We start from the raw sequence: 18511 nt of genomic DNA on the forward strand, positions 1-18511 counted from the left end.
CTAACTAACTAACTAACTAACTAACTAACCAACTAACCAACCAACCAACCAACCAACTAACTAACTAACTAACTAACTAACTAACTAACTAACTAACTAACTAACTAACTAAACTAACTAACATAGCTGTAAGATTCTTCTCAGTCAGAATTTTGCTTCTACTTTTCTGGTCAATTTCCTCTTGCTTTCTCCAGATTTCTTTTTCGCTGATACCAGGCAGTATAGTCACTACCCAGTAACTAAGTTTTGTTCATATGAATAGCTTTAACTGTCTTATTTTCATGGTTTCAGTTTCCACAGTTGGAGGGCTATAATCATCCTGTTGATCAGTTTGTGGCCATCCTTGAAGTTATCTCAGTATTTTTATTGTTGTTCAGATTTTTTGTGCTGAGAGGCTGAAAGGTATAGAAAATAAACTTTTATTTTATTAGTGTTTAGAAAAAGGTATGCTTCATAAAATAGTGCTGTAGGCTGGAGAAACTGTCTTAAAGTTCAGTCTGGGCAAGAAAAAGATGTTTATATGTTTATTGCAGTACAATATCATCTGCATGTTATTGCAGAACAGTGAGTTATAGACACTGAACAGAGTGAGAGTTAGCATACAAGCTGAAGAGCATAAGGCCCAGAGTAGAGCCCTGAGGTATGCTTTTGTCACTTGTCAATGAACTAGAGAAAGATGATGACAATTTTTCTGTGTATCAGTAACTACCATGGTAGATATGCAATCAGCTGATGAACTGGGGAGTCCACTGATGGAACAGCAGCTATTAAGGATAGTAGTGAGCATAATATCCAAAACAGAATCATTGGCAAAAAGGGGGCTGAAAAGTAGAATAGTCTTATCCAATTCCTGGTTATATCACCTATAAGAATGAAGTTTTTCTTTTATCTCTAAAATTTCATGAATAGCACTAATTATGCTGAGGGGATGCTGGAAGTGGTTGCTGTACTGAAGAAATGACTGCTTTACCTCATGGATTTAACAGGCAATAATCCAGATGGGATTATAGTCAGAATGAGTCAGAAAGTCAATTACAGGAACCAAGAGGGAAACAAAGTGTTTTTTTTTTATTTTAAGTAACATTGTACATTTACCCAGTTGTGAAGAAGGCCAGTTTTCTCCGAGACATATGAATTAGCTTCATAAAAAGAGGAGAACATCCCTTTCTTTAAGCCAAGTTTCACAGATTGAGATTATATCATTATTATTATTATTATTTATGGGACATGATTCAAAAGGTTACTTTATTACTTGCACTGCTACAATTTAGATGGGCTAATAATAAAAGCTTAAAGTTATATGCAGTAAATAGAGGGGGTTGAAGAATTAATAAAGCTAGTTGTGATATATGAAGATGGCCAGAGTTAGATGCAAACTCAACAGCCAATAAGAGTAGAAAGGAGAAAGAGAAAAAAAAATTGGATGGAATATAGCTATTTGTGTATGAGTTGAGGTGGTAAAGGTAGAAACTGTGATAAAGGGGATGGTTGTTTAGGAAGTAGAGAAGGTTTTCTATTATTAGTGTGTCTATAGACACAAGTATATCTACAGGTAAACGGTGGTGTACTGAGCTCTGTCTGGAAGTGCATGTCACTGTAAAGGTGAGCTCACAGACAAACGCTGATATATAAGGTGACTGTACATCTAAGTGGTGTTCTGTCTGCTCAGGAATAAAGTAGCTTCAAACTTTATTTTTGGTGTGTGTGCATTATTTCAAAATTTATAAATATGCAACAAGAAAATATGAAAAATATGACAACCAAGTTTCAGAGGACTCATCTCGGAAGGCTTAAAAGACTTTAAGCAAACCACTTGGCCATTCTGTGCAAATATCATTTTTGTTGCAAATGGCATCAGAAAAATATGTTTCAACATTATTCATTGCTATAGGTTCATCCACATAAGGGTCACTATGAAAACATTGTTAACCACAGACACTTATGGATAAATTATGTAGACTGAACATTCTAAAGGGAACATTTGATCTTAAACTGCTGGTAAATGTAGAACCTTTTTTGTTTAAATCACTGGAAGTAGAAGGCTAGTAAAACAGTAATACAGTAAACATCTGATATGAAAAACAGTGTTCTTTGACCTGTGAATTTGATATGAATTTGGAATAAACCATTAATTGACTGATTTATAAGTAATAATTTCACAATAATTTGTTTGACACAATTGTTATACTTATTTTTAACTTATGAGTTATTCTCTTCATATTGTTTTATCCATTTTAAAGCTTTTGATATACCTTGGTGAAAAGTCACAAAAATAAAATTTGGTTCTTTGACTGAAATTTAATCTTTCAGATTAGTGCAGAGGATTAAGATTATATTCTGCTAATAATCTTTTTCCTGTAATCTTTGGTTTGATTCACTCATTCACTATTTAATTGTTGTATGACTTTGAGGGCTTAACTTATGTTTTTTTTCCAGGAAATAAGCTCTTCTACTTTGCAGGTTTACTCAGTTACAAAAAAAATCCTACCATTAAATTATAATCCCTGACATCTGGAAACAGTAAATTGTACTGCTCGTGCACCAAGGAGTCTTGCTACAAAATTGCTATTGATTATAGTCCAATTTCTATTTCATTTTATAAGTTAAGGTACAGGAAAGGCGTTTCAATAATCAAATGTTTAAAATATGTTTATAAATATGGTCTTTTGGTTTCTAATCAGCATAGCTTTAGCCAAGAAGATAATACTTTCTCTGCACTGATACTTATTTGCCTTTTTGAGGACTAATTCATTGAAGACAGTTTGGTCAGGATCAGCTTTCAACATTTTTGTATTGTAACTTACTCTAAGGTTTGGCAACCTAGGAGCTGATTATAAGTGGAGGAGGAAGAGGGTGCAGGGGGTTCTCATTCATGGTAGAAAACACAAATTTCCAAAGTTCTGTTTTGTCTGCTGGACTTGACCAAACAATCTTCAAGATCCCAGTTCTTAAATTAATACAATATAGATGTTTGCATGTACTGTTAGTAATAGAATTCTTAATAACAGTAACACTAGTGAAGTCACAGGTACTACTTTTATTAATCTAAACAGATTATTCAGTCACGTAGACCATATATTATTACAGCACAAACTGACAGTGTATGAATTTAGTGAAGGTCATTGAAATGGTTTGACAGTTGCCTTAACAACAGACCCAGCAAGGTAAAAGCTGGCATCCAGTTTCCCATTACTGGTCAGCCAACAGTAGGTGTCCTTCAGTGAACTGTTTTGGGGTTCTGCTCTTCTCATAGTTTATAAATTAATCAATTAATGATCTACCACTCCTGGATGCAATTTTATATGCAGATAACATCATAATAAGTAGATCCAGCAACAATGCTGAATCAGTTTTAAAACCACTTCAGCCTAACTTCACCCAATTCTAAGAATGATTTAGCAGAAGCAAATTAAACATGAATGTAAAAAAAGTCATAGCATGCAACTTGGGATTTTTCAGAGGATTTCTACATCTCAAAGAGACACCAGGCCATGGAATATTGGTAATCTAGTTGGTCCCCTAACTAAATTTTACCTTATATACTAACAGTGTTATCAAACTGGGGGCAGAATTGAAGCTTGTCTATAGAATCAGTAGGCTTTTTACCCCATTCACTGTAAGTGCTATTGGCAGAACTTATTGCAACTGCACATTGAATATGGTTTGTCCATAATCTCTGTCTCTCTCAAACTCTCTCTTTCTCACTCTCTATTGACTTGACAGACACTTAAGTGCTTTTAACAAGGTATGTCAATTCATCATTGTCAATGGAAAATTTCAACACCACTGTGGCACTCTCATCTCAATGGCTTAGCTATTACTTACCTCACTCGACAGTTAAACTATTCCAACACTGTTAAACAACATCTCCCTGTTGACTGTACCCTTGGTTAGGACTGCTGGATCCTGTTCTTCCTGTCACTTTGTATTTACTAATTATGTCTCCACGTTCTCTCACCTTCTCTTACATGAACTATTAAATATAATCTACTTCCTTTACTTCTAATTCACTTTTCCTGCACAGCTAAGATATTTGTAATAATCTGCATACTTATTGCTTCCTTACAATCCTCTTTTTTGTATATCTCTAACATTTATTAATACGCTCTTCTCTGATTTACTAATACTAGTTACTGCAACTTGTACATAGCTTTGTTTTAGTAATGCTTTCTATGGTTACTCTTACTCTAGTCAATGTAAAGCTGAATATAAACTTTGAACTGTACCTTCTCACAAGATCTGTTGTTCCTTATTCAGAATTATTGACTACATTTACTTTTTCTTGCTCAGTGCTTTGGACTGCAATGTAGTGATGTGTTCCATATATTTATAACTCACTTGACAGTACTACATTATGACTGTAGCAATTTAACTATTCAAGTAATTAGTTATCCTATACTTTGTGTCCTTTGTTTGGGTCTGTGATGAAAAGCATTTTTATACCAGCCTACTCAACCAGTTAACAAACAAATTAAATACCTGCCCCCATGATGTAGAAGATCAAAGCCATGACTATGACCTAGATGACCCATGTCTGACTAGCTGCAATGATGCTGGAGAGGCAGAGTGGGGAAAATGGAAATTAAGAGCAAGACTGGTCTGCTCCATGCTTCCCAAATCTTAGCTACAAAGGAGGAAAGTGTGGGCTGGTTAGGCTTTTTAGCTAATGAAAGAAAGTGCCTTGGGGCTCTCACCTGGACAAGAGATACCTGGGTCATACCTCCTCTTTAGAGAAATGAATAAGAAAACTGAGCACAGGCTGGGAAGCCAGTGGGTGAATCCTGGGCAGAAGAAAGGTAAGAGGGAGAAAAGAGGCAAACAAATAAATAAACTGCATGCTGATCATCATTGCCAATAATTTTATTTTTAATAAGATAATGGACATGGTACTTCTCAGATCATTTCTATACATGATGCAGGCAACAAGAGCAGATGCAAGCCAAATACAGAGAGGCAGTACAGAGTACATAAATATACAGTGACAGACTACAGAGCAGTCAATCAGCAGGCATGTTTTTTTTTTTTTTTTGGGGGGGGGGGGTCAGAAAATCCAGAGAAAACTCATGCAGACATAGATAGAGAAAATATGAAGATTTCACAAAGATGGTGACCAGAGGTCAATGATGGCCCTAGACCTATGAGACATAAATCTTAGCCACTTAACTACCCTACTGCCAAAAATGTGACACCGAGCCACATATTTATTTTATTTATTTATTTATTGACATTTGGTAACCAAGAAAGTCCACTGGGTTAGAAACCCATTTTCAGTGGAGGCCCGGGGCAAAAAGCTCCAAGAAAGGCTACAAAACATCATATCATATGAGCATGTATATACAGAGTATAAGGAGCATCACTTGCAGCTACCATTTTACATCAGTCATCAGTTACCAGTTCAAGTAAACATCATATATATCAACAAGTATTTACAGAAATTTAAGGTAGTTACAGTATGGAAAGTATAAGCAATTTTGTACAGGCATGTATAAACAACGTTCACATCTCTCTCTCTCTCTCTCTCTTTTTTTTTTTGGTCCATAAAGCTGCTGCAAGAGCAGAGTATAGTAGCATGTAGAATAATAGGCTCTAGAGGTATACTAAAAGAAACATTTAGGGAACAAAAACAAAGGTGTATGAGTTAACGAACATTATTTGATGGAGACTAGTGACAGAGACAGTGACCTATTTAAGGAGGCTTAGGTGAGTTATTACAGGAACATGTTTGATTATTGAGGTAATGGGATTTTAGTGCAGTTTTGATTTCTTTTAAGGAGTCTATATGAATAATGGAAGAGGGCAGTGAATTCCAAGCTTTGGCGATGATGAAGGAATAGAAGCTTTGTCCAGCACATTTGTTGGGCTTAGATATGCTTAGTAGCTCTTTGCTTGAGGACCTAAAATTACATGCAGGGGTGTATATATGTAGGATGGTCTGAAGAGAGGGGCAAAAATTGGGGTTATATAGTAGTTTGTGGGTAAGTGTTAGTTGGGTGTATTCTAGATTGTGGGAGAAGTTGAGCCAGTTTATACTTTTTAAGGCAAGACAATGATGGGTTCGAGTTAGCATGTTGCAGGCATATTTTGCTATTTTACAGTAGCAGGACTGTAATTTATTTTTAAGAGTTGTATGTATGTTGGTAAAGTAGGGTGGGGGAGGAGAAGAGAGTTGACCAGTTTTAACTTGGTGGGTGTGTTCATAAAATATTTATGCCTGTATCATTTACCAAGTTTGAAATGGGTTTTCTTGATTACATTTTGATGATTTTACTTGTTCTATTTTGGTATTATTTTGTGAGATTATTTTGAAGTCTTGATTTAAGGGTTTGGATGAAAATATTAGGAGTTTAGATTTTTTTGGGTTGAGTAGAAGGTGGGAATTATTTGGCCAGGATTCAATAGAAGTGAAGCATTTTTGTGTTAGATATTGAAGATCTGTCAGGTTGTTGGCACTGGCAGGGGAGATTATCATAGAATCATCGGCGTATTGGATTAGAGTACTAAGTTGGGAAGCTTTGTGGGGGTTATTGATGAAAATGTTAAATAATAGTGGCCCACGAATGGACCCCTGGGGAACTCCTGTTTTGTTTAGGAGATATTCGGATTGCTTGTTCTGCCATTTGAGGGATTGTTTCCTGTCATAAAGATAGTTGGAGAAACAAGCCAGTGAATGTGGGGAGCAATTTAAGGGCTGTAGTTGTAGTAGCAATTTAGCATGTGAAACTGTATCAAAAGCCTTGGATAGATTCAATAAGATAACAGAGGTTATTAAACCAGCATCTAAGGCTTTGTTAACAGTATTAGTAAATGAAAGTAAAGCAGTGGTAGTAGTGTGTGCAGGGCAGAAGCCATGCTGAGTGGGGGCAAGTAACTTATTGTTGATGAGATACTTTAACAGTTGAGTGTGCATGCACTTTTCTAGGATTTTAGATAGAGGAGAGAGTATAGAGATTGGCCGGTAATTAGATAGATCACTAACATTACCACCTTTATGTAGTTGAGCTATAATGGATTTTTTCCAAAGTTGTGGAATGTATGATTCAGAGATGGATCAATTGATGAGGATGCTAACAGGGTATGCTGTAGCATCTGAAGCAAGTTTTAAGTATTCTGCTGGAAGTCTATCGGCAGAGGGGGAGCATGGCTTTAGTTTAGTTAACAGTTTATGCACTAGAGAGGTGGGTACAGGTTGTATAGTAAAAGTACAAGTGAGTGAGTTGCTATCTGAAATGTCATTTAAAGGGGGGAGCTTGTGTTTGACTTTTGAGAGGGGGGATTTGTGTTGTTATCTGATTTATTTGAGGTAGAATTTGTCTCAGTAGAGAAGTCGTTGACAAGTTTTTGAATGGTTTCAATGACGTAGGTGTTAAAGGCCTGAGCAATTTCTAGTGGGTGTTTATCAGGGGATGGTGTAGGATTTTGTTGGTTTCCAGGGTTAAAGAGTGAGGTAATAGATTTCCAGAACTTTTGTGGATTGTTGTTTTGGGAATCTAATTGAGTGGAGAAGTAGTTTCTTTTGTCGGTAATGATCAGCTTTTTAGCAGTGTTACAGAGTTATTTGTATTTTATTTCACTTTGTGGGGTTCTATTTTTACACAATTCATTCCATGCTCTGCTCTTAGCAATGACAGCCTGTTTAGTAATTTTGTAAGCCAAGGGGCATGGATATGCTTAATTAATTTTGTTCGCATAGGGTCGAGACTGTTGAGAGTATTAAGAAAGATATTATTGAAGTACTCTACTGCTTCGTCTAGTGGAAGTATTTTAGTTGGTTACCAGTTCTGGACCTTTAAAATGTCTATAAATACCTTTTGACTAAAATGGGTAAGATTTCTTGAAGTTTTGTCCAGATGGGCTTTTGCTGTTTGTGTTTGGGTTCTGTGAGTGAAGGCAGGTACATGGTCCCTTGAGATGCTTGGGAGGGTTTCTGTGTGAGTGTATTTATGGGGGTGTGAGACGAGAATCCAATCAAGGGTGAATTCATTTTGTTTATTTACTATATGTGTGGGATCTGTGATAAGTTGGGTAAATCTATACAGGTTTATACTGTTAGAGGGGTAGTTAGAGATGAAAGTTTGCCAGTTTATGTTAGCATCACCCAAAATAATGGTTTTGTTTGAGGTATTTTGGGTTTCCCAGGAGAGAAAATCTTCTAAAATGGGTATATTTTGACCTAGGGAATGTATAGTGCTACAATACAAATTTGTTTTCTTTTGTTGATATGGAGTGTTGTTGGTAATAGTTCTATGTTACCAAAGGTTGGAACAGGTTTGGAAAATTGTGTAATAGTTAAGGAATCATGGTAGAGTAGTGCAATGCCACCACTTTTTTGTGCAAATGGTCATTTCTAAGTATGTTGTACCCTGGGGGGGGGTTATTTCAGTATCAAATATATGTGGTTTCAATCATGTTTGAGTAAGTGCAACAATATCTGGTTAGTGTAGAGAGAGCCAGGCTTGGAATTCAGTGATTTTATTACAAGTACTACAAATGTTAGCTGTTGTTATGAAGAGGTTTTGGGAATAGGAGCTTTGGGTGTGGGTTGGGGAGGTGGTTGGACCAGGGTTGGGATGAATGTCCTCACTCACATAGGGTGAGGACCTGAATATGTGTTGTTTGCTTAGAGGAGTGAAAGGTTGGAAAGTGGGCTTATTAAGCACAATATAAGTAAATTTCGGTTTGTCTTGATGGTTGGGTACCCAGGTTTATTTAGGAGATGGGTTTGTAAGTTAAATAGACATGGTGAGATGTTGGAGAAGCTTTTGTTATTAGTATGGGGTTGCGAGGATAAAGTGGCAGAAACAGGGCAGGGAGAGTTAAAGGAGGGGAGAGAAGTGAAGTAGGTGAGTAAATGAAAAATGACTGTGGAGGAGAATAAGAGGATGCTGAGATTTATATTGTATGGCATAATGTCTAATTTGGTGTCGTGAAAAAACTAAGTGGGATGTAAGTGACAATTTAGCTGGTGGGAGAAGATATTGGACTCTTAGGTAATTGTAGGTATTGTATTCCAGTATATTTTCTATGTGGGTTGAGTTATGTACAGGTGTAGGTGGTACTGGCAGCTGGTCTCTAATTGGTTGGAGGAGAAGAGGGGTGTGGTATCTGGTTGTATAAATGTAATTGATGTGGGGTTGGGTGGGAATGGGGATAGGGGAGTGAAGTGGAGCCCAAGCATAGTGAGGGCAGAATGGAACAGGCTGAACCCTGGATGCTAAGCCCGAGCAGCAGAAAAACAATCAATGTTTATGACCACCAGATTCTGAGTCCTGCAAAGTAAGTAGCTAACTAGTGCTGCCAAAGTAGAGCAGGCTACAGAAGAAAATGTTCATTACAAAGTGCCGGTCAGGTGCTAGCCATTTAGATATTGTGCCTTAGTTGAGCCCTTTGCAATTATACATCACATGGAAGAAAATAAAATATCAAACACAAATAAAAATGTAGAATCTTGAAATTTCCCTAACATGATAGAATATTTGCCAAACTGTCGAGATTCATTTGTTCATTCAGTTCTACATTTTTGATACAATTTTATTCAATATAAGGTTATAGGAGAGTCAAAGCCCATCCTGGAAATTAATGGGCATAAAGTAGGGCACTACTTCTGGCTGGGATGCCAGCTCATTTAAGGCTGTTCCAGTTCTGTCTTGATTATTATTGAATGCTATTGTTTGCTTACCTTAACACAGCTAAATCAGACATTAAGATGTACAAAAAAATATCAACAAGCAAAATTGTTTTACTAATCTGTACAGCAGATCTAGACTATGTAAATTCTGAAGGCACCATAAACTAAGGAAGAATGTAAAAGGATTTTTAAAATGGTTACGTGATCTTGGGACAGTTTGGATAGCCCACTTAGCTTTTGAGGTAAAAATGGTACAATAACTCTCATCACAGATCATTTACTGGAGCTAAATTAACCAGATAGGCTAAGATCAACAAATGTTTTAAATGGGTGACGGTGGTTGAAAGCACCCACATGGTTCATGCAGGGGCTGTATCCCCGATCTTACAAATATTATAACAAACTTGGTGGGTGCCATACCTCAGGGTTATAGATTTTTCCAGTTGCAGCTCATTTGGTCTTCGGCACTTGAGCAAATGGACTTTGATAATCTGTTGACCAAAGTCTCCAAATAACTTCTAAGGTATCCTTTTTAGTGTTGTAATAAAAGATGGAAAGATTTGAAGGTTTCTAATGTTGACTGGGGTTCATTTCCATACATATTTATCCACACTTATTTAATATTGGACAGGTTCAGTTCTCCCATATGCAGTACATATAAGTGCTGCTACAAATGCACACCATGGAATTCTGGAGGTACACACTGCACAAAATCTGTCTGTTGAGATCTGCAGTGTCTGTACTGTTTACTGCCTTTATAACCTATGTCTATATTCTGTGATACTTTGGTGACCACAGCTGCACAGGTTGGCAGAAAGTGTTGTAAAGTGAGTTGCACTGTCATGCATTGCTTTTCAGAAGGTGACGGGATAGTGACTTGAATGTCAGCCACATCCCTGTATTCCCTTCTTGAAGAGGAAGCACATTCATATATGTGCTGTACAGAGACTTGATTTCAAAGCTCTGATAACACTCCCTCTGTAACAGGGCACTGTCTCTACCACCGTTTCAGACCATCTAGGGGTAGATGGGAAGTATTTACTTTTACCTTTCAAACACTGACTCGTTAAATATTTCAAGATTCTGAATTCTTGCTCCTTTATGTTTTGCTTACATTTAATAATGTCAATTACTGCATCATTGCCAGCTATCAGTCCCCTTCACTGTCACTTCAGGATTACATCTGGTACCTTAACATGCTGGATTCCATATCTATTAATTCCACTACCTTAATTCTAGGTGAATTTAATTATCTGTCCAGCAGTTGGGAATCTTATATAACTAGCAAGAAATATGCCATGCTTTTCCTAGATGTCATTAGTACCAGTTGACTAGATCAAATTGTCCAAGTCCTCATGGGTGGGAGAAATGAGCTTGACCTTATCCTTATAAATTCAGTCTTTGCTAGGATAACTACTAACATTAGACCTTCAGACTATCACACTGTCCCTCACAATTAGTGCCAAATTGCCCACAAATACATTTGAGAACTACCCCAAAGCCAGCCTTATACCCCTATGTGATTCTTAGAGCCATCTCTACCAATTTGCGGATAAGTCACTATCTATTAGGTATAAGCCTGGAAATAAATTCAGTGGTAATCCACTATAGTGGAGCTCTCAGACAGATAAATAAATATTATAATAGGAGGAAAAAATGGTTCTACACAGAGGGTAGAAGCTCTGGCTGCAGCCCAGATGACTTAAGTTTGATTAGCAGCATGGGTGCTTGACAGAGCTGCCACGGAGAATATGGTAAAGGGATGTGCTGGGGGATTTCTCTCCTCACACTATGTGAAGTCAGGAATTTGAGAAGATTGCCAGGGTTGAACGGGTGAGTGGTTCAAGGAGTCATGACTGTCCTAGGGTTTGGGGCAGGAAAATCCTCACAGGCCATAGCTTATGGCTTGCCCAGCTTACTGTGGAGATATCAGCATGCTGAGGAAAAACATTTGCCTTAGTAGAGCCTGTCATGAGAGTATGTGGTGATGCTAGCCCTCTGCTCTGAAGCTCTCCTGATGTACTACCAATGGCATGCTCAGATGGGGTGATGTTAATACCATTGTTATACAGAGTGTCCCCTAATCCACTCTTCCCTCCCACTAAGTATTATCATCAGAATGGGAGCCAATGGAGAGCAGCTGAAGCAACTGATGGGCAGTGGAGCAGGGAAACTAAATAAATAAATGACTAAATAAAAACATACATAAAAACAGAGGAGAAATGTTTATGTTTTATATACACTTTTTTTCTGAGAGTAGGAGAAGTATAAACAGAGGGATCTTAAACATATCTTTAGGGAGAATAAGGCCAGCTCTCTGAAGGGTATTCACATGATTTTTTTCCACTATACCAAAATAATTAGAAGTAATGCCTGAAACTGCATTAGAGCCTTATGTTAGTGGCACAACCTGCTCTGCTACTAAAGCTATAGCATCTGTTCCACCTGAAAAATTCAGCTCAAATTTTTTTCCCCTCTTTCACACCCCCCAAAAAACCCTCCTTTGAATTTTTAACACATATTCTCCCATTATCACTGCAATCCAGATTCTGGAACTTATTACCGAAAGTAAAAATAAGAGATCCATTGCCCTGGTCTATGTGGCAGTATTCCATGTTGTTAGCAGAATGTATGATATTGCTGAACCTCTATTTCAGATTTTAACTTTGGCCTCTCAGTAGGATATGTGCCTGAGCTTTGGATAATAGCACCTATTATCCCCCCTCCCCACCAAAAGGGCAAATATCTATCCCAGCAGAGTGCTGCCCCCCTGACATCTCAGATGCTCAGGTGGGAGCTGCCCTCTCCAAAGCAAAAAACACAGCATCAATGGGACCAGACGGTGTCCCAGGCTGCGTCCTACATGAACTCCAAGAAGAGCTAAACCCAAACATAAAACTACTGTTCAATCTCAGCCTTACTACAGGATATGTACCCAAAGAGTGGCGTACAGCAACAGTGGTCCCTCTCCACAAAGGTGGTGCCTCAACGGACCCTGGAAACTATCGCCCCATAAGCCTGACTAGCTTGGTCTGCAAAGCTATGGAAAGGATCATCATGGACCTCATAAATAAAGATATTGGGGACCTACAGACACTGGATCCTACCCAGTTTGGCTTTGTTAAGGGCAGATCCTGCCTCTTAAACCTGGTTGACTTCTTTGAAACAGTCACCAAGGCCATTGACGAAGGGAAGGTGGTCCACACAGCCTATCTGGACCTCGCAAAAGCCTTCGATACAATACCCCACTCGGGCATTATAGATAAGCTCACCAGCTTAAATATAAACCCCTATGTCACTAGATGGGTTGCAAACTGGCTCAAGGACAGAACCCACATGGTTAGAATTGCTGGAGCCATGTCAGACTCCAAACCAGTTACAAGTGGCGTCCCACAAGGCTCAGTCCTGGGACCTCTCTTGTTTGGTATATATTTCTCGGAGGTACAGGCCAACACGGAATGACTGTGGCTGACCAAGTTTGCAGATGACTGCAAACTGGGCACCATAATCGACTCTCCAGCCGACACAGGCATCCTCCAAAAGGGCCTCATAGAAACAGACAACTGGTGCCAGAGCCATGGCCTCAAGCTAAATGCCAAAAAGTGTATAGTCATCCCCTTTGGCAAAAACAAAGTGCCCACAAATTACCACATAGGTGGTAATCCATTAAGTACAGAAGAAGTAATTAGGGACCTGGGGACCCAAGTTGATAGCAATCTCTCATTTGACAACCACGTGGCCAAAGTGGTTAGAAAAACATTTTATATAGCCCACCTAATCATGAAGGGATTCACATCTAGATTAGAGGAGGTCATTGTGCCTCTTTACTCATCCCTCATCAGGCCCATAATCGAGTACAATGCCCCTTTTGGGATGTACCTTACCAAACACCTGCAGCAACTGGAAAGACCCCAAAAGTACCTCACCAAGAGGATCAAAGGGCTCAAACAGATGCCATATGCTGCCCGGTTAAAGAAACTCCAGCTCTACTCAGTGGCATACCGCCTGCTCAGAGGTGACCTGTGCCGGACGTATAAGGCCATGTCCAACCCAGAATTAAGGGACATGCTGCACCTCAGAAAATCCAAATCCCATCGAGCTACGCCGAGACTTGAACCTCAGCACTGAAATAAATAGGACATGCTGGAGGGACAGATTCATAACCCAGAGGCTCCCTTCACTCTGGAATAAAATCCCAGTCCAGGTTAGGCAGAGTCCCTCATTGACCCTCTTCAAGAGGAATCTTGATGAGTGGATGGGAGATCGTAGGTTTACCCCAGGTATCACTTCTGTGTCACTGTTAGACAGAGGCACAGTATACTAACCTCGAAAAAGGGCATAGCAAAATTAATTTAAAATGGGTGGCGAAAGCCAAACATACTCTGGCTAGGCTTATAAATGCCCTAGGGCAGATAGCCTACTATGAACCTATGAACCTATGATGCCTCTAAACAATGGCAGGGTTGTAATTGTCCCTGAAAATCATCAGTCCCTTAGTCTTACTAGTATTAACCTTAAATTGTGGCAAAGATGTTATTATCAACTATCAGATAAAAATTCTAGTTGTCTACTGATGTACTATTTTCTTCATCTGTAAATATGTTGTAAGTAATTGCTATGTTAAATTGTTAATCACTATGTAATCCAATGTAACTACTGTCTGTTTATTTTACTGTGGAGCTTTTCTCCCCGGGCCTCCGCTGAAAATGGACCCACGTCCAGTCGGACACGCCCGGTCAACAAATTTAAATAAATAAATAAATAAATAAATCAACAAAACTAATAACTTACATTCAGTCCTAGTCAGTGCAGTTTGGGAAGGGCGCATCTTAGTTGCTTAATTTTTTGAGGGTGTGACTGATGCCATTATTGTGAGTTATTCTGTTCATGCTGATTATCACAACTTTTCTAGGGCATTAATATGGTTCATCATGCAGCACTATTGACAAACTTACCAGTTTAACCTCTGTATTATTCAAAGGATTGCTAATTGGTCCTTTGATCCTACTTACAGGAAGAGAGTTGATAGTGCCATCTCATTTAAATGATTAGACTCCATTGGGGTCCCTCAGGGCCCTGAGCTGGGTTCCCTTCTCTTGTGCATCTAGTTCTCTGATATGAAGACAGCTGCTCAAGGAGTGTAGCTCATCAAGTCTGCAGGTGAGCTGGGTGCCATAATGATTTTCCCACAGACTCGTTTATTCACCAAAGAGGGTTAGATGGAGTCATCACCTAGTTCTATGACCATGATTCAACTTAATGAAAAAAAAATGTGGTGCAGTTTCATTTGGGAAACAAGTCCCACTGATTATCACATAAATTAAACACTGGCTGTGGCTCAGTACAGTCTAGAGATCCAGGCGCTTTCATCGACAATGAAAATTTTTTCTTCACTGCCCAGTTTGTTGTCAATATTATATAGGTTCATAGGTTCATACTAGGCTATCTGCCCTAGGGCATTTATAAGCCTAGCCAGAGTATGTTTGGCTTTCGCCACCCATTTTAACTTTATTTTGCTATGCCCTTTTTCGAGGTTAGTATACTGTGCCTCTATCTAACAGTGACACAGAAGTGATACCCGGGGTAAACCTACGATCTCCCATCCACTCATCAAGATTCCTCTTGAAGAGAGTCAATGAGGGACTCTGCCTAACCTGGACTGGGATTTTATTCCAGAGTGAAGGGAGCCTCTGGGTTATGAATCTGTCCCTCCAGCATGTCCTATTTATTTCAGTGCTGAGGTTCAAGTCTCTCGAGCGCGTAGCTCGATGGGATTTGGATTTTCTGAGGTGCAGCATGTCCATTAATTTCGGGTTGGACATGGCTTTATACATCAGGCACAGATCACCTCTGAACAGGTGGATTTGCCACTGAGTAGAGCTGGAGTTTCTTTAACCGGGCAGCATATGGCATCTGTTTGAGCCCTTTGATCCTCTTGGTGTGGTACTTTTGGGGTCTTTCCAGTTGCTGCAGGTGTCTGGTAAGGTACATCCCAAAAGGGGCATTGTACTCAATTATGGGCCTGATGAGGGATGAGTAAAGAGGCACTATGACCTCCCCTGATCTAGATGTGGATCCCTTCATGATTAGGTGGGCTATATAAAATGTTTTTCTAACCACTTTAGCCACGTGGTTGTCAAATGAGAGATTTCTATCAACTTGGGTCCCCAGGTCCCTAATTACTTCTTCTGTACTTAATGGATTACCACCTATGTGGTAATTTGTGGGCACTTTGATTTTGCCAAAGAGGATGACTATACACTTTTTGGATTTATATCCCCAAGATCCAGGCAACTCTTAACCCCCCCCCCCCATATTCCTCTCTTCTATGGCCAGTCATTGCATATAGTGTTCCAGTTGGTATGTATCTTACCAAACACTTATCCCAGCTTGGAAGACCTCAGCATTACCTGACCAAGGGAATCAATATTTAGGTTCCCTTAGTTATCTGTAGAGATTAAGAAGTCCTTTACTTTTTTCTGCCTCATACATACTCTTACATGGATATATCCATCTTGCATTTTGGGCTATGAATTACCCTGTTTTATTACATCTTCTCTACCTCAGAAATACTAATAATATTAGAAACATTTGATCCAAAACTTCAACTTACATCACAACATAAAGGTGGCTTCATAGAGGCACAGGTTCATTACTGAATGGATTCATGACTAGTGGAACAAATTTCCCTTGCATGTTAAGCAGTTAGCTTCCTTCAAGTTAAGTCTTGATGACTGGATGCATTCATATAGCTTTACCCCAGGAATTAGTAATACAGCCCTTGTGAAGATGGGAGCACATTGCTAGTTATATATGGTTGTTCAACCTGTCTGTCTAGTACTAACCTGTGAAAGTGTGAATCTGTCAACAATCGTAACTTCTGAGGCCAGTTTTATGTATTGTATAACTTTTTTATATAATGATTTATATATATATATATATATATATATATCTCACAGGTGCAACGGTTCAAATATAATGTAAACACTTTTAAAGTGGCATCCCCTCATATCTTCATGTACTTACATAACTACATTTATTTAAGAATTTTACACGTGTATATGGACTTGCAATACAGCCCATTTTTGGCCATTGTGTAGGATGTGGCATGGGCGTAACTGCATGGATAGATTTATACTTAAAGAGGTCACACTGCCAGCAAAATGTGCAGAATTAAAGAAAATACTGATCAAATTGCCTTAATAGAAACATATGGATACATAGCAATTAGAGTATTCAAATCATAGTGTTAAGATAATTACATTCAACATATTGACGTGTAACAAATTTACATTTATTGCAGCGCATGTTCATAAGTGAGGAAGTGTACTGTCCTTGGGATGAGACGTTAAACTGAAGTCTCCTCTGCCTGAGTTGGTGGTAGCTCGGGTGGAAGTAAAAGATCCCATGGCATTTTTCAAGAATAGTAGGGGAATTGCTCTAGTGACCTGGGCAAATTTCCTATAATTAGTATGAATACCACCTTGGGTCACCCCCTGAAAACATGCCATAATGTGAATAGTGTGAATAAGAGAGGCAACACGACACAAAATAAATAAACAAATTAAAAAAATGTACTCCATCTTGATTATGGCTATGAAGGAGCAGGATTATTTTGTTGATGAAAGTCTGTTTGTTTCTTTACATGCAAATTTTTCCCTTGCCAATAATGTAACCACAAAGCTGTTCATTGATATCTGTATTTGAAAATTCATTTATTGCACCTGAAAATTATGCACTGGTGACTAAGACCACTTGCCTGGATAGCAAAGTTAAAAAATACTTTTACATTAGGTAATGTGGCACCTATAATGCAGGAATCAAAGTATAACAGATCTGCTTCGATTAGTAATGCACACAATAGCTAATTATTGTTAGCCTGCATACTCACTCATAGATATGCAGGCTAGATGAGACAGTGAATAAGATTAAATAAAACCACCATAAACACAAAAGATAAATTTTAAATAAAACTATCATAAACATCATAGATACCTAATATGCAGTAGCTAACAAGCTGGGTTGGAATAATACAGTATTTCAGTGTATTTGATAAATGCAGAATGTTAGGCTTAAGAGACCATTCTCTCAAAAAAAAATTCAGCTAAATTAAAACAAATAAAAGCACAAACTCCTTCATTATTTCATACTTTAAAAATTGCCAAAGATAACAGGTGTGTGTGTGTGTGTGTGTGTGTGTGTGTGTGTGTGTGTGTGTGTGTGTGTGTGTGTGTGCATCTTTTCTCTCCAAAACATGCTTCTTAATTGGATAAACTAAATTCCCTAAGTATTTATGTGTTGCACTTACCCATGCCTTTGTGACCCTGGGACCTAGTTGAAAAGGGTCTACAGACCACGCCAGTAGCTAATTAATGAATGATAAAATAAAAATACTAACAGCACTATTTGGAAGGCTTATCTTTTTCAACGAACATTGAGAGGAAATGTTTTGCACCAGCTAAAGTATTCAAGAATTCATCATCTATCACGACACCAGAAAGTAAAGGCAAAGATGTACTGTTCTCATTACAGCCTCATTTCTTCCTACAACACTGGACATGGATAAGTTATGTAAATGGTAACATCATAAAACATAAAATAAGTTTTAACTAAACATATGGGATCAGTCCTGGACTGTCTCTAGCAAAGTGCATTAAGTGGAAACATTACTTATTAAACCCAGTATATTTTCCAGAAGGGATCTCCCACCTCTACCCCCACACCACCACGGATAACAGGCAGCTGACCACACAGAGAGGTCACATTTCCTGAAAGGGTCAGGTGTGAAATTCCTCCCCACTTTGCTATCTTTTTGTTCTAAAGAAGCCATCTATTAAACATAACAAAATGTGCAGTCAACTCAGGAAGTGAGTGTTACAATTCCCA

This window comes from Protopterus annectens, chromosome 3.part0, assembly GCF_019279795.1.
Source record: "Protopterus annectens isolate FY-2018-M chromosome 3.part0, PAN1.0, whole genome shotgun sequence".
In the NCBI taxonomy this organism is placed as follows: Eukaryota; Metazoa; Chordata; order Ceratodontiformes; family Protopteridae; genus Protopterus; species Protopterus annectens.